This window comes from Oncorhynchus gorbuscha, unplaced genomic scaffold, assembly GCF_021184085.1.
Source record: "Oncorhynchus gorbuscha isolate QuinsamMale2020 ecotype Even-year unplaced genomic scaffold, OgorEven_v1.0 Un_scaffold_1048, whole genome shotgun sequence".
Classification (NCBI taxonomy): domain Eukaryota; kingdom Metazoa; phylum Chordata; class Actinopteri; order Salmoniformes; family Salmonidae; genus Oncorhynchus; species Oncorhynchus gorbuscha.
In genome coordinates this window covers 130848-147500 of record NW_025745949.1, presented here as the reverse complement: position 1 = coordinate 147500, position 16653 = coordinate 130848, and the positions used below count along the sequence as shown (strand labels likewise).

Below are 16653 nucleotides of genomic sequence, written 5' to 3'. Positions count from 1 at the left end.
GAAAGAGGGAACGAGAGAGGAGAAAGAGGGAACGAGAGAGGAGAAAGAGGGAACGAGAGAGGAGAAAGAGGGAACGAGAGAGGAGAAAGAGGGAACGAGAGAGGAGAAAGAGGGAACGAGAGAGGAGAAAGAGGGAACGAGAGAGGAGGAGAAATAGGTTGATTCCAGTCCAAAGGCTGAGAGGGCAGTTTCTGAATCTGAACGTCTCTCTTTCCAACTGTAATTCAGTCTTTCAGGGGGAACATCTGTCTCGGAGCCCCATCTCTCCTCTTCAAATGCGAATTCTGAGCGTTGGCAAGAGGGAGTGTGTGAGACAGGAGTTATTTGCGGTTTGCGTTCGGCTCAAGCCGGGCTCCGCTTGTAGCCTTTGCGTGCTCGTGTATATTTATACAGAGTTTTTGAAGTGGTTCTTTGGAAAGCATCATTTGGCTGGAACAGCTTGAGTCTTCTTCAATTTGGCTTGGCGGGCAAACACCGTGAGGGGATCGGTTTGCTTTTCGCATACCGCTGGGTCAGCATTGATGTGCGAGGCCCTTTGAAGAGATTAAAGCCAGGGGCTTTCTTTAAGCGCCCTGCCCAAGAAAGCTGCTCTAACTCTGGGACGTCAACAGTGTCTCGCCCTGTGTATTGTGGAACACCTAATTCTGGTGGTGGGATTGAGGCCTACATTGAACTCATTGTGACACTGTGACTGTAGCTAAGATCTAAATAAACACACACACACACACAACCAAATGTGTGTGTAGGCACAAACACACTCCAAACATGCTGATTGTAACACATACACCTCGACACACACCCCCTTGCTAATTGGGATGCACGCTTGCTTTCACACGGTTTCGCTAATACAAAACACACATAGGCACACACACAAAAACACACACAGGTTTCTTATGCCTTGCCAGCTCCAACTCCCTGCCTGCTGTGTGACTGCCCTGCTCCCATCCTCTCCCCCCCTCCCCAGGCCTCCTCGCCTCGCCACCTGACTTTTAACACCCTAATCCGTTGTTGCAGAGGGTGGAAGGCCCTCCACCCTAATCCCTGGTTGTAAAGGGTGGAAGGCCCTCCACCCTAATCCCTGGTTGTAAAGGGTGGAAGGCCCTCCACCCTAATCCCTGGTTGTAAAGGGTGGAAGGCCCTCCACCCTAATCCCTGGTTGTAAAGGGTGGAAGGTCCTCCACCCTAATCCCTGGTTGTAAAGGGTGGAAGGCCCTCCACCCTAATCCCTGGTTGTAAAGAGTGGAAGGCCCTCCACCCTAATCCCTGGTTGTAAAGGGTGGACGGCCCTCCACCCTAATCCCTGGTTGTAAAGGGTGGAAGGCCCTCCACCCTAATCCCTGGTTGTAAAGGGTGGAAGGCCCTCCACCCTAATCCCTAGTTGTAAAGGGTGGAAGGCCCTCCACCCTAATCCCTGGTTGTAAAGGGTGAAAGGCCCTCCACCCTAATCCCTAGTAGTTGTAAAGGGTGGAAGGCCCTCCACCCTAATCCCTGGTTGTAAAGGGTGGAAGGCCTCAGACGACCACTCCTAATTGGGTATAAAAGGGGGGCTACTGGCTGGAGAACACTGTGTGATATGAAATTCCTTTGCTCTTAGAGACCAGAGAAGCAGAGCAGTTGCCTGGTCCTAGGTAGGTGTGTGTGTGTGTGTGTGTGTGTGTGTGTGTGTGTGTGTGTGTGTGTGTGTGTGTGTGTGTGTGTGTGTGTGTGTGTGTGTGTGTGTGTGTGTGTGTGTGTGTGTGTGTGTGTGTGTGTGTGTGTGTGTGTGTGTGTGAGAGAGTTTGGACAGTACAGCAGGAAAATGCTGGTGGGTTGTTATTCTGACACTGGTAGACTGAGACTTGTCATCACAGTCTCCTATATGCACACTTCTTCTAAATAGATGAATGGCAGTTTTCCAATTACCCTGAAGCAGAGATTAAACCCTGGTGTGGTTACATGTCTGAAACAAATGCCAAGTGGCTGTCGGTCTGTCCCTCCAGGGGTAATGTGTGTGACTACCTGTCTGTCCCTCCAGGGGTAATGTGTGTGACTACCTGTCTGTCCCTCCAGGGGTAATGTGTGTGACTACCTGTCTGTCCCTCCAGGGGTAATGTGTGTGACTACCTGTCTGTCCCTCCAGGGGAAATGTGTGTGACTACCTGTCTGTCCCTCCAGGGGAAATGTGTGTGACTACCTGTCTGTCCCTCCAGGGGTAATGTGTGTGACTACCTGTCTGTCCCTCCAGGGGTAATGTGTGTGACTACCTGTCTGTCCCTCCAGGGGTAATGTGTGTGACTACCTGTCTGTCCCTCCAGGGGTAATGTGTGTGACTACCTGTCTGTCCCTCCAGGGGTAATGTGTTTGACTACCTGTCTGTCGCTCCAGGGGTAATGTGTGTGTGACTACCTGTCTGTCCCTCCAGAGGTAATGTGTGTGTGGCTACCTGTTTGTGGTTAGGTCGGTGGGTGCTTGTTTGCGTGTATGCGTGTGTGCCTGCATGATTATGTACAGTGTGAGTGTGTGTGAGCAGGAGAAGAGGGGGCCAGCCTCTCTCTCTGACAGGAGACATGTGTTTAATTATTTTAATGGTGTTAAATAGCCGAGCCCCCCCCAGAGTCCCCCTGACCAGGCCTCACCTCCACGAGCAGCCAGTCACAAGAGGGGTCCCAGGGCCACTGGGTTATCCACCCGGTCAGTGTGTGTGTGTTTTACGTTAATACCCTCAACACACAGACACACAGACATAAACCATACACACATCTATACACACGCTAAATCTAGGGTCTTGGCAGTGTTGAGGTTAAACGATCTCAGTGATTCCATCGTTTATCAACTCTGCATGAATAACGTAGGTAATTTATTGAAAAGCAATAACATCATTCAATTGAAAATGTATTATTTATAATGATTATTTTTCTTCTTTTTCTTCCCCCTGTCTTCTCATGACCTATGCATGGCAGGGACAACGTTTTGTATATATGGCCCTTGGTAGTCAAAATGAAACATTAATTGTCTACTGTATAGCACATACACATAGGAATAGCCACACTTCTGTTTAAGCCAACGTCAGTCTGTCTGGCTAATATGTAGCCTGGGTGAGAGGTCTGCAGCTATAGGCTACATACAGTACTTGACTGTGTAATGACAGCTTCATCTCTCCTTTCAAAACACATAGGGCGGAAATAGTCCCCCGTGAAGATGATCCTTGCGCGAAGGGTTATTGGAGTAGTTTACCCCGCCATTTGTTGGGCCCGCAGTGAAAGATTAAGCGATTTTCCGTGCCTGTGTGCAGGCGCGTAGAGCCGGTAGATGGATCTCGCTCAGAAATAAGACTGTTGCTACGTACCTCAATATTCAAATGTTTGGAAAATTGGCCTCAGTGGCGAAGACGCAAAGATGGCGTATGAGATGTAGCGGTTCGACTTGGCGAGATAACATGAACAGCCTACTATGAGGTCATCTGGATGTTGTTTGGGAAAGGTGGGCTGGATACGTTTATTATGATCACTGTTAATTACAGTTTGTTGACACAAATAATAGGCCTTTTCATGATTTACCACATGCTTTTTGATAGCCTCTGGTTTATATCCATGTAGTTAGTTATTGGAAGGAATTGTTAGATATATAGACATATATCCTATAGATTTGAGTAAAGTATCATGCGTATGTATATCTGTTACGCATTTCAATTACGCCTGGGATGTAGGCTTGTAGCAATGAGGAGATAGCTGTTGGTGATTTATTTATATAATTCCCCTACATTTGAAACGTTTTAACAACTGTTTTCCTAGAGTTTTCTCCGACGTTATTCAGTGTCTGAGTAGTTTTAAGTTGAAAGGCAACTCGCATGATTTTACTGATGCCTTTAGCAAACTCCGACGCACATGAATCATTAGACTGAAGATCAATAGCTGTTTGAAACCAGAACAAGTGTTTTCCAGATGTTGCAGGTGCTAATGGGAACGTTAATAACTGAGTACCTACCCTACAGGTGGGGAGTTAGATACTATTTGTATTGCTGCGCAGCAATAACCATCATGATGAAATAAACACAGTCGAATTCAATTGCGCTAATACGGAACCAAAACTGGCAACTGGTTCGAACACTTGATCTTTTAATTGAAATGATTGGTTATTTTGTCATGGGACTGCAGGTTCTGCAAATCAATGCGAGGTCCTTGCTGGCTGTTCAGCTGCAGATTCACAGCAAGCACATGGATAATAACAGTTCATCTCGTTTTACCCGGTGTGACCAAACATATTTGCCTCCAGAACTAGACCAGCCTATACCATTAGCCTACCTTTGAACTCGTAGCGAACAGAGCAAATTAGACGCTTAGTTTTTGTATTTTGAAACCAGTTGTTTGTTGAACGTCCCTATCTTATAACCTATGCCGTGTGTGTTCTCATCTGGGCCGGTCCCCAGCACCAGCCGCACGTCAAAAACAGCTTCTCCCGGTGGTAAAAAAGGACCGGCGCGGTCTAGACGCCAACTCTGCCCAGCACAGCGTCCTGTGGTCAAACACTTAAGCAGCCTACTAGTTAGTGATAAAGTTACGGTTGAAGTGTTTCCAGCTGTTGTTACGCACAGATTAGAGAAATGGTGTGGCGTTTCACTTTCCTATACTGATTTGTTATCGCTCTTTTGGCTATATGAGTGATTTTGAATATTTGTAAATGATGTGGCGTTTGACTTTCCTATACTGATTTGTTATCGCTCTTTTGGCTATATGAGTGATGTTGAATATTTGTAAATGATGTGTAAATTATTGAATGTTTTTTAAGTGATTTTGAATGTTTCTGCTGAAATGATCCTCCGTTTGCATGGTACAAATTCGAAGCTGACAACCTGTTGTTTACAGCAGGTTGACGGTCTTGTAGGATTCTCATTCAGTGCGGTGGGAAGGTGTCTGGAATGGGTGAACATTTCACCTCGAGACAACTCCTGTCATAGGACGTTAAAACAGCATAACTTAACAGGGGTGGGAGTGTGGAGTCTGTAGAAGGGTGGTGTGTACTAGTAAGCATGTATGTTTCTTAAAAACGAATGAAGAAAAATAATCATTATAAATAATACATTTTCAATTGAATGATGTTATTGCTTTTCAATAAATTACCTACGTTATTCATGCAGAGTTGATAAACACAAGCTTTATCCAAAGTCATAACCCCACATTTTTCTCAGCTATAGGGCTTGTTTTCCAAACTGCACTGACCAATCTGTATCCCACAACTTTGCATATATAAACTATATAAACGTTACAGTTTATTCGTATAACCATTCTTTTCGTGGAAAAAAACTTACCGGTTCCGTTCCCTGCGTAAAGTTTGAGTTGCGGCGCACTCAGAAATGTGTGCTACATAATATTTTTATCCAAGAGGACCCACATAGAACAAGTAAACTGTTGGAAATCCTTTAGTCGTCCGTGTTGCACTCTGTCAAAAGTCCCCGAAACTGTGCAACAGCATAAAGTTATTAAAATATATTAAAACTCTTCAGCCACCGGTGTCTAGCGAGTGGTTGAAAGCTCCACGTCGAGGAATGCGCTTCAAGTGTCCGGCGAGAGCCCATAAGCTTCCCGACCCCAAGACAAAAGCGCTTTATTGGCGAATGGAACGGAGAGTTTTAACGGGAATGGGAGGGGCGACTCGAGGCGAGCTACAACGCGACCCAGAGCGCTCAGAACTCCACACTACTGTCTGCTGCAGGGGCCTGGAAAGCAGCGCTCATATGCTGCGCTCTCCTACTTGACAGATACAGTTTGGGCAACGCAACAACAACAAAAATGTCTACATGTTTCTTTTAGTCTATCAGCCTATATTTGTTATTCTTGGATAATTGTTCATATGGGCTTGATGTATGAAATGGAAAAGCGAACAGCCTTGTATTTTGACTGTCAATCACTTGGCATTTGAGAAAAGCACGTGTCAATTGTCAAGTCTCTCTCACGTATGGTGTCTTAATTCATGAATGTTGTTGCACCGTTTGACTGAGAGATTGGTAGGCTTTGAATACGTCCTACTGCTGAGTTGCCTTACAGCCCGTCGGCAGCTGGCACCCTATTTTAAAGTGTCTTAGAATCGGTTTCCAACGAGGTGAAGTAATGGGATATCTATCAGTAATGGTGTAACCATGTCACATACTCAGATATAGATACTTTTACAAACATACTGTCTCAGAATTGTCCATAATATAGTTGGGAACAGGACAGAAGTGATCTAAAAGGAGCTATTCATATCAACACACTGTTTGTTATCAGTAGTCTAATTCCTTATATCATATTTGTATATCTACAGGACTCTCAATCTAGGCCTATACAGGATAACTCAGAAAATGTTCAAATGAATCCAACTATTTTACACAGAGCTCCCTCCCTCTTCTGCTGTTAATGACTGGATTTGGTCATCCATAGCAGTGCAGCCATGGGTCATTCTACCACTATGCTTGTTGACACACCACTGTGAAAGTCATTGGTCTGAGGTCAACACTCCCCTGTATATTTGTGGGTGGTGTCACCCCTGTATATTTGTGGGTGGTGTCACTCCCCCTGTATATTTGTGGGTGGTGTCACCCCTGTATATTTGTGGGTGGTGTCACCCCCCTGTATATTTGTGGGTGGTGTCACTCCCCTGTATATTTGTGGGTGGTGTCACTCCCCCTGTATATTTGTGGGTGGTGTCACTCCCCTGTATATTTGTGGGTGGTGTCACTCCCCCTGTATATTTGTGGGTGGTGTCACTCCCCCTGTATATTTGTGGGTGGTGTCACTCCCCCTGTATATTTGTGGGTGGTGTCACTCTCCCTGTATATTTGTGGGTGGTGTCACTCCCCTGTATATTTGTGGGTGGTGTCACTCCCTCCGGCTCTGTAGGTGTACCATGGCTGGGTCCGGCCTCTGCAAGGGCAAGATTCAACAAACACACCACAGGGCTTTGGCTCCTGGGCCGGTCGGTGCAAGTGTGTCTCTGGACATGTTTGGACCCTATTCTGTGTGGAATAAGGGACACTTCAGAATGGCTGAACCCTGCTTTATTTACAGCTGTTTTTCACAACTGTTACTGTCATTCCTCATTTATGCCGCTGTGGCTCGTTCTTCTTCCATAGTTTACCCACAGTTATGATCCATATAACACACACACACACACACACACACACACACACACACACACACACACACACACTGTAACATACACCTGTAACAAATGACTGTAAATGGCAGGAATAGACGAATAGACAAACAACTTCATGCATGTTCTCCAGGCCCAGATGTACTAGTCTCCCATATAGTCCATTATGTTTTCCAAGAACATCAATCCTGAATCCTCTCTAGCAGTTTATCACAACTACAGAGATTCACACATACAAATCACCCAGCAGTGCCTCTTCCTCCATCTACTGTGTGTCTCTCTCTCTCTCTCCCTCTTGTGCTCCAGAGTGGCACAGCGGTCTAAGGCACTGCATCTCAGTGCTAGAGGCGTCACTACAGACACCCTGGTTCAAATCCAGGCTGTATCACAACCGGCCGTGATTGGGAGTCCCATAGGGCGGTGCACAATTGGCCCAGTGTCGTCCAGGGTTGGCCGTCATTGTAAATAAGAATTTGTTCTTATCTGACTTGCCAGTTAAATAAAGGTTTCCCTGCCTCACTTCTTCTCCCACCATATCTCCACCCCCTCCCATATCACCACCCCCCACCCATATCTCCACCCCCTCCCATATCACCACCCCCCACCCATATCTCCACCCCCCTCCCATATCACCACCCCCCACCCATATCTCCACCCCCTCCCATATCACCACCCCCACCCATATCTCCACCCCCCTCCCATATCACCACCCCCACCCATATCTCCACCCCCTCTCATATCACCACCCCCACCCATATCTCCACCCCCTCCCATATCACCACCCCCCTCCCATATCACCACCCCCCACCCATATCTCCACCCCCCCGCCCATATCTCCACCCCCCCCCGCCCATATCACCACCCCCCACCCATATCTCCACCCCCCACCCCCCGCCCATATCACCACACCCCCACCCATATCCCCCTCCCTTTCTTCCACAGTAGAGTATGCCAACAGAACCAACCCAGAGTTGAACTGATGACTGTGCTAAACTCAGACAGGTACAGGCTGGTAGTTATTTATCAGTGCTGTGTGTCTTAGAAACAGAGGTAGGACCACAGTCTCCAGAGCTCCACACACACACACACACACACACACACACACACACACACACACACACACACACACACACACACACACACACACACACACACACACACACACACACACACACACACACACACACACACACACACACACACCGTTCACCTCCAATGGCGTCAGCCTGCTTTCACTTTCTCCGACGACAGCTTTAGATAAACACTGTGGGGATACACACACACTACACAAACACAGGCATACACACACACGCATACACACACCAGCCCGACTACCCCTGCTCTGTTCTGTTTACCTCCAGTCATCATCAGTAGAATGTAATTGGATGACTTAACTCCCAGAAGGCATGACATCACAGGGGACATTTCTTTTCCTTTGTTGTTCAGTCCCTTACATGGCAGCGTTGTCCTCCTCCCCATCACCCATTAAATCGGAACGAATAGAATAGGAAATCATTGCTACTTTTTTGTCCCTCCTTTAGCACACAGCCCATATAGATGTAGACAGTGGACTATGTTGGGCTCCACATGCAGTGATGTTGAAAGGTCCATATGCATTATGAGTGGTGGTGGTGTAGTGTAAATCAGGGTTGCTGTAATAACATGAGCCCGGTGCCGTCGGCACGTCCAGCTCCCTAATCATTATGGCCCAGTTAAAGATGGCGACACGGAACGGACCACTGTAGTGTTGCCCAGGGGAACCATTACAACAGTGAGCTGGTTGGGGTTGGTCCAAGAGCCCTGACCCTGCCAGCCAGAGGCTCCAAACTGAAGTACTACTTATCCACACAGCAGCCTCCTCCTACCCCTTTCTCTTCCTTTCCATGCTTTTCTCTCCCTGTTCTCTCTCTGTTCTCTTCTTTCTCTCCGATTATTGAGCTTGTTTTTACCATTTCGCTGCTCGGCTGTTTTTCTCTGTTTTGTTTGTTCCCACTTTCTCTTATTTTCTGCTTTTTCTTTCCATCTTCTCTTTCATTCCCCCTTTTCTGATATCTTGTATTATTGTCATTATTTGTGGAGTTTTTATGGTTTCTTCTCTGACTTTTCCTCTGTTCTTCCTCTCTGATTCTGAACTTCTCTTTCTGTCTTCTGTTCTCTCTTTCTGTCTTCTGTTCTCTCTCTTTCTGTCTTCTGTTCTCTCTCTTTCTGTCTTCTGTTCTCTCTTTCTATTCCTCTCTCTCTTTCTGTCTTCTGTTCTCTCTTTCTATTCCTCTCTCTTTCTATTCCTCTCTCTCTTTCTGTCTTCTGTTCTCTCTCTTTCTATTCCTCTCTCTCTTTCTGTTTTCTGTTCTCTCTCTTTCTGTCTTCTGTTCTCTCTTTCTATTCCTCTCTCTCTTTCTGTCTTCTGTTCTCTCTTTCTATTCCTCTCTCTCTTTCTGTCTTCTGTTCTCTCTTTCTATTCCTCTCTCTCTTTCTGTCTTCTGTTCTCTCTTTCTATTCCTCTCTCTCTTTCTGTCTTCTGTTCTCTCTTTCAGTCTTCTGTTCTCTCTTTCTATTCCTCTCTCTCTTTCTGTCTTCTGTTCTCTCTCTTTCTGTCTTCTGTTCTCTCTCTTTCTATTCCTCTCCCTCTTTCTGTCTTATGTTCTCTCTTTCTATTTCTCTCTCTCTTTCTCAGTCTTCTGTTCTCTCTCTTTCTATTCCTCTCTCTCTTTCTCAGTCTTCTGTTCTCTCTCTTTCTATTTCTCTCTCTTTCTGTCTTCTGTTATCTCTCTTTCTATTCCTCTCTCTCTTTCTCAGTCTTCTGTTCTCTCTCTTTCTATTTCTCTCTCTTTCTGTCTTCTGTTCTCTCTCTTTCTATTTCTCTCTCTCTTTCTCAGTCTTCTGTTCTCTCTCTTTCTATTTCTCTCCCTCTTTCTCAGTCTTCTTTACTCTCTCTTTCTATTCCTCTCCCTCTTTCTCAGTCTTCTGTACTCTCTCTTTCTCTCCCTCTTTCTCAGTCTTCTATTCTCTCTCTTTCTATTTCTCTCCCTCTTTCTCCTTCCTCTTACTTCTTTTACATTGTAGGCCTTCCTACCTGCCCTCATTCTATTCTTATGGAACATAGAACATGGAGTCAGAATGGTTGAACTGGTGTAGGAAAGTGTAGGACCTCTGTGATAAAGACCAGTGGCTATCAATTTACATCAACTGTATGTCCATAAAGCACATACATGACATCCTGTAACTCCATACTGAACAGGACGTCATGTTAGTGGTGGACAGTGTTACTGGTCCAGAGTCTGCTCTGCACCAGTCTCTCACTGGACTCACTGAGTCGCTATTTATAGAACCTGCTCACATAATGGTGTTTCCACCTGGGCCTCAACAGAGGAAGACTTGAATCTCCCTGGCTCCTGAAGAGAGAGAGAGACACTCACACACATACACAGAGAGAGAGAGAAGGGGACACACACACACAGAGAGAGAGAGACACTCACACACATACACAGAGAGAGAGAGAAGGATACACACACACAGACAGAGAGAGAGAGAAGGACACACACACACACACAGAGAGAGAGAGAAGGACACACACACAGAGGGAGAGAGAAATACACACACACACATAGAGAGAGAGGAGAACACACACACACACACACACACACACAGAGAAAGAGGAGACACACACACACACACATAGAGAGGGAGAGAGAATGGCACACACACACACACAGAGGGAGAGAGAAGGACACACACACACACACAGAGAGAGAGGAGACGCACACACACACATATAGAGAGGGAGAGAGAAAGACACACACAGAGAGGGAGAGAGAAGTACACACACACACACACACAGAGAGGGAGAGAGAAGGACACACACACACATAGAGAGGGAGAGAGAAGGACACACACACACACACACACACACACACACACACACACACACACACACACACACACACACACACACACACACACACACACACACACACACACACACACACACACACACACACACACACACACACACACACACACACACACACACACATAGAGAGGGAGAGAGAAGGACACACACACACATAGAGAGGGAGAGAGAAGGACACACACACACACACATAGAGAGGGAGAGAGAAGGACACACACACACAGAGAGGGAGAGAGAAGGACACACACACACACACACACACACACACACACACACACACACACACACACACACACACACACACACACACACACACACACACATAGAGAGGGAGAGAGAAGGACACACACACACATAGAGAGGGAGAGAGAAGGACACACACACACATAGAGAGGGAGAGAGAAGGACACACACACACATAGAGAGGGAGAGAGAAGGACACACACACACATATAGAGGGAGAGAGAAGGACACACACACACATAGAGATAGATAGATAGAGAGTAATAGAATAATGAATGAGGTTGAGTGGGGGTGGTTCTGGGAACCCTCTCCCCCCTCCCATAGGGACAGCCTGGGAACAAGCAACATGGTTATTTTCTGATAGACTCAACACTGTAAAACCCCTTCTCATTCTTCCCCGTCTCTCGAGGTAGATATTGTCCCTAACCGCAGATCTCTGATCAGATTACCCCACCCCCAATCTTTACCTTAAACTGAGACTTAGCTCTATGACGTGACTAGGAACAGCATCAAATATATTTTAGAATAGATTGATGCAGAGGGTTGCACTCCCGAGCACCCACACAGAGCATCTGCACGTGTGCTCGGGAGTTTGCGTGTGTGCGCACATTTTGTCCATGCACATATGTTTGTGTGTGGGTTCTTGACAGACGTGACTATTCGTCCCCAGAAAGCCCTTGGCTCCCTGCCTTCCCACAGTCCTCCTCCAGCCCAGTAGCCGCTATGTGTCCGTGGGAAGCTGCCGAGAGGAGAGTGGGAGAGACCTGGTCCTTGGCACTCTGGGAAGTCACATGGAGGGAGGGAGAGGAGATGGGGAGAGAGGGGGGAGGGAAGGAGAGAGGAGAGGGATGTACAGAGGAGAAAAGGAGAGGGAGGGAGAGAAGGAAATGGGGAGAGAAGGAGAGAGAAGGGGAGAGGGAGGAAATGGGAGAGAGAGAAGGAGAGGGTTCTCTGGGGGGATTTTTGGGGAACACTGAAAGTGATAGATAGGATTAATACAGTAGTAGTTTGGGAAGCAATAAGTAGGGTACCCTATAGGGGACAATAAAGTTGTATTCAGTTCAACTGTACCGTGTTGAAATTACTTGAAAAAAATATGGTTCCTGGGTTTCTGAACTGCAACAATCACAATCGAGTTAAAGGAGCAAAATACCATAGTGGACAATAAAGATAAATTGAATCATATTGAATTGAAAAAAATATATATGTGGTTCCTGGGGTGGAAGCTGAGGTGAGTTAAAGTAGTCACCGTGAAGGAGGACACGGGGAACAATAAAGTTATATCAAATGATTTGTATGTTATTTTATACCAAAAATGATAGGGTAAATGTGTGCTAGGATAGCAGCTGAGGTGATTAAAGCAGAAGTAGGAAGTACTGGCCATTGGTGTGAAAATCAAGCATCAGATAAAGGCCTGTGTGACTCTAAACATTGGCGTCCAATATTGACTCTTCCCACCTGTTGTGGTGGTTGACACTGGCCTATTAAATCCCACTTCCACCGTGATAAAGCTGTCTCTCTCCTGTGGAAACCTAGCAGGACCAGAACCCACGGTTCTCTATGTGATTGTATAATGTTGTACAATCACATAGGTTTATTTAGGGTTTTATGTGTTAATGGTGGGTTTATATAGTGTTATATATTTAGCATAAGTGGATGTTTTTGGAAGTTTAGTTTAAGGTTTTATATGCGTTGATGATATGTTTGTATGGTGTTATATAAGTGGCTGTTTATTTAAGGCTGGTTTGGGGTTTTCTACGTGTTAATTGAGAGGTGGCCAGGGCCCGATGACCCTCTGAGAGTGGGAACTAGGCCAGTAAGAGTGGAAAGGTCTGGTTGTTCCCCCTGCCCTCTCTCACCATCCTCATGTCATGGGTTCACTATGGAGGAGGTTATTGAACCTTGGAGTCCAAGAGAGAACTTCTCCACATATGTTGTCTCCTGTCTTCCTCTTTGTTGCCTTGTCTTACTATGTTGTTGTACGAAGGGAAATAGATGTTCTGGGATACACCATTAAGGCTGGTGATTCTCAGGTCCTCTTCTATGTGAGCTAGTGTACAAGAGAGATTCGGCATTTCTGTAATGTTGGTTCTGATAAACTCTAGATAAAGTATCGGCCACTTTCCGTTCCAGCCACTGCTGAGTACAGCGCTACGGTCACAGTGTCAGGGAGAGATGTGTGCTGCGCCTCAAGATTTGTGTAAATGAGCACAAAGAATTAGGCCCAGATTCAGACCTCAGAAATATTTGCATTGAAACAATAAACATTTAGGAAGAATGGTTGTTTTGGCCCCTTGTTTGTGTTAAAGATGAAGGGAGCAAATAGAGGAGAGAGCGAGAGGGGGAGAGAGGGCAGAGAGGGAGAGAGGGCAGAGAGGGAGAGAGGGCAGAGAGGGCAGAGAGGGCAGAGAGGGCAGAGAGGGCAGAGAGGGAGAGAGGGCAGAGAGGGAGAGAGGGAGAGAGGGCAGAGAGGGAGAGAGGGCAGAGAGGGCAGAGAGGGAGAGAGGGCAGAGAGGGAGAGAGGGCAGAGAGGGAGAGAGAGAGAGGGAGAGCGGGCAGAGAGGGAGAGGGAGAGCGGGCAGAGAGAGAGGGAGAGAGGGCAGAGAGGGAGAGAGGGCAGAGAGGGAGGGAGAGAGAGAGAGAGGGAGAGCGGGCAGAGAGGGAGAGAGGGAGAGAGGGCAGAGAGGGAGAGAGAGAGAGAGGGAGAGCGGGCAGAGAGGGAGAGCGGGCAGAGAGGGAGAGAGGGCAGAGAGGGAGAGAGGGAGAGAGGGCAGAGAGGGAGAGAGAGAGAGAGAGAGAGGGCAGAGAGGGAGAGAGGGCAGAGAGGGAGAGAGAGAGCAGAGAGGGAGAGCAGAGAGGGAAAGAGGGCAGAGAGGGAGAGAGCAGAGAGGGAGAGAGGGAGAGAGGGAGAGAGGGCAGAGAGAGGAGGGAGAGAGAGAGAGAGGGAGAGAGGGCAGAGAGGGAGAGAGGAGAGAGAGAGAGAGAGAGAGGGCAGAGGGAGAGAGAGGGAGAGAGGGAGAGAGAGGGAGAGAGAGAGGGCAGAGAGGAGAGAGGGAGAGAGGGCAGAGAGGGAGAGAGCGAGAGAGGGAAAGAGGGCAGAGAGGGAAAGAGGGCAGAGAGGGAGAGAGGGCAGAGAGGGAGAGAGGGCAGAGAGGGAGAGAGGGCAGAGAGGGCAGAGAGGGAGAGAGGGCAGAGAGGGGAGAGAGGGAGAGAGGGCAGAGAGGGCAGAGAGGGAGAGAGGGCAGAGAGGGAGAGAGGAGTGCGGGCAGAGAGGGAGAGAGGGCAGAGAGGGCAGAGAGAGAGAGCGGGCAGAGAGAGAGAGCGGGCAGAGAGGGCAGAGAGGGCAGAGAGGGAGAGAGGGCAGAGAGGGAGAGAGAGAGAGAGGGAGAGCGGGCAGAGAGGGAGAGAGGGCAGAGAGGGAGAGAGGGAGAGAGGGCAGAGAGGAGAGAGGGAGAGAGGGCAGAGAGGGAGAGAGGGCAGAGAGGGCAGAGAGGGAGAGAGCGCAGAGAGGGGAGAGAGGGCAGAGAGGGGAGAGAGGGCAGAGAGGGGAGAGAGGGCAGAGAGGGAGAGAGAGAGGGAGAGAGGGCAGAGAGGGCAGAGAGGGCAGAGAGAGAGAGAGGGAGAGCGGGCAGAGAGGGAGAGAGGGCAGAGAGGGAGGGAGAGAGAGAGAGAGGGAGAGCGGGCAGAGAGGGAGAGCGGGGGAGAGAGGGCAGAGAGGGCAGAGAGGGAGAGAGGGCAGAGAGGAGAGGGCAGAGAGGGAGAGAGGGAGAGAGAGGAGAGAGGGAGAGAGGGAGAGAGAGAGAGAGAGGGAGAGAGGGCAGAGAGGGAGAGAGGGCAGAGAGGGAGAGAGGGCAGAGAGGGAGAGAGGGCAGAGAGGGAGAGAGGGCAGAGAGGGAGAGAGAGAGGGAGAGAGGGCAGAGAGGGCAGAGAGGGAGAGAGGGCAGAGAGGGAGAGAGAGAGAGAGGGAGAGCGGGCAGAGAGGGAGAGAGGGAGAGAGGGCAGAGAGGGCAGAGAGGGCAGAGAGGGAGAGAGGGCAGAGAGGGAGAGAGGGCAGAGAGGGAGAGAGGGCAGAGAGGGAGAGAGGGCAGAGAGGGAGAGAGAGAGAGAGGGAGAGCGGGCAGAGAGGGAGAGAGGGAGAGAGGGCAGAGAGGGCGAGAGAGAGAGCGGGCAGAGAGGGAGAGAGGGCAGAGAGGGCAGAGAGCGAGAGAGGGCAGAGAGCGAGAGAGGGCAGAGAGGGCAGAGAGGGAGAGAGAGAGAGGGAGAGCGGGCAGAGAGGGAGAGAGAGAGAGAGGGAGAGCGGGCAGAGAGGGAGAGCGGGCAGAGAGGGAGAGCGGGCAGAGAGGGAGAGAGGGCAGAGGGCAGAGAGGGAGAGAGGGAGAGAGGGAGAGAGGCAGAGAGAGAGAGGGAGAGCGGGGAGAGAGGGAGAGCGGGCAGAGAGGGAGAGAGGGCAGAGAGGGAGAGAGGGCAGAGAGGGAGAGAGGGCAGAGAGAGAGAGAGGGAGAGCGGGCAGAGAGGGAGAGCGGGCAGAGAGGGAGAGAGGGCAGAGAGGGAGAGAGGGAGAGAGGGCAGAGAGGGAGAGAGAGAGAGAGGGCAGAGAGAGAGAGAGGGCAGAGAGGGAGAGAGGGCAGAGAGGGAGAGAGGGAGAGAGGGCAGAGAGGGAGAGAGAGATAGCGGGCAGAGAGGGAGAGAGGGCAGAGAGCGAGAGAGGGCAGAGAGCGAGAGAGGGCAGAGAGGGAGAGAGAGAGAGGGAGAGCGGGCAGAGAGGGAGAGAGAGAGAGAGGGAGAGCGGGCAGAGAGGGAGAGCGGGCAGAGAGGGAGAGAGGGCAGAGAGGGAGAGAGGGCAGAGAGGGAGAGAGGGCAGAGAGGGAGAGAGGGCAGAGAGGGAGAGAGGGCAGAGAGGCAGAGAGAGAGAGAGAGAGAGGGAGAGCGGGGAGAGAGGGAGAGCGGGCAGAGAGGGAGAGAGGGCAGAGAGGGAGAGAGGGCAGAGAGGGAGAGAGGGCAGAGAGGGAGAGAGGGCAGAGAGAGAGAGAGGGCAGAGAGAGAGAGAGGGAGAGCGGGCAGAGAGGGAGAGAGGGAGAGAGGGCAGAGAGGGAGAGAGAGAGAGAGGGCAGAGAGAGAGAGAGGGCAGAGAGGGAGAGAGGGCAGAGAGGGAGAGAGGGCAGAGAGGGAGAGAGGGCAGAGAGGGAGAGAGGGGAGAGAGGGCAGAGAGCGAGAGAGGGCAGAGAGGGAGAGAGAGAGAGAGGGAGAGCGGGCAGAGCGGGCAGAGAGGGAGAGAGGGAGAGAGGGCAGAGAGGGAGAGAGGGCAGAGAGGGAGAGAGGGCAGAGAGGGAGAGAGGGCAGAGAGGGAGAGAGGGCAGAGAGGGGGAAAGTCAGAGTGAGAAGGAAAAGGGGGA

The 16653-nt window shown here is 49.4% G+C and overlaps 1 protein-coding gene across 2 annotated transcripts in view; it reads right to left on the bottom strand.

Annotated features, from left to right (window-relative positions):
* LOC124021097 (vasorin-like) overlaps nucleotides 1-5645 on the bottom strand; it is a 44185-nt gene extending 38540 nt beyond the window's left edge. For both annotated transcript variants that reach the window (XM_046336425.1, XM_046336424.1), the window contains exon 1: nucleotides 5285-5645. The gene's annotated coding sequence lies outside the window, so the exon portion shown is untranslated. The remainder of the gene's footprint in view (nucleotides 1-5284) is intronic.
* Nucleotides 5646-16653: the final 11008 nt, after the last annotated feature.